Here is a 910-nt window from a genome sequence, read left to right as displayed (position 1 = left end):
AAAAAGCAAACGCACCAAGGCACCCTCCTCACACCTGGGAGACCCAGTGCGACCTGAGGCTCTAGGCCACTCCTCCAGGGTGGCAGGAGCCCGGGTCCTCTGCCCTGTGAATTACAGCCCCTCCCAGTCTCCAAACGTTGCCTTAGGTTTGTAAATGGCCCTTGGCTGTGAGTTCTGAGGGCTGCCTCAGGTTTGACGAGTTGAAAAGAGGTGGATGAAACTGCAGGGTCACAGGTGCTGGTGGGAAGTGAGACCCTGTCAACAGGAGGGGCTGAAATTACCCCAGTTTGTGTGCTCCCTTCCCAACAGGAAACAAGTTCAGAACTGGCCGGGCACGGTGGCTCACTCCTGTAATTCCAGCACTGTGGAAGGCCAAGGCGGGTAAATCACGTCAGGAGTTTGAGACCAGCCTGGCCAACATGGTGAAACTCTGTCTCTACTAAACGTACAAAAAATTAGCTGGGCGTGGTGGCGCATGCGTAGTCCTAGCTACTCAGGAGGCTGAGGCAGGAGCATCGCTTGAACCCGGGAGGCGGAGGCTGCAGTGAGCCAAGATTGCGCCACTGTACTCCAACCCGAGCGACAGTGCGAGACTCCATCTCAAAATGAAAAAACGCGCAGAACTGACCATTCTCAATACAAGTTTCCCAATGTGTAAAACTCCAAGGAAAAGTCACAGGGTTCTCACCAGGGAAAATGACCAGCATCTTTCACAGAAAACAACGCAACAGAAGAGACTGTGGCATGACTAGCGCATCGCTGGACACAGGGTGGCCGAGTGTGCGTGACGACCGGACGGGACAGTGCCCTGCAGAGGTCTGGCTTGGCAAGCAGGCCCTTGCCACTGGGGAGGGAGGCAGGCACCAAGTTCAAGGTCTCTATCTACATTCAAAGAGAGGAGAAAGACGGG

Source organism: Pan paniscus, chromosome 6, assembly GCF_029289425.2.
Source record: "Pan paniscus chromosome 6, NHGRI_mPanPan1-v2.0_pri, whole genome shotgun sequence".
Classification (NCBI taxonomy): Eukaryota; Metazoa; Chordata; class Mammalia; order Primates; family Hominidae; genus Pan; species Pan paniscus.
This window is presented reverse-complemented; position numbering follows the sequence as displayed.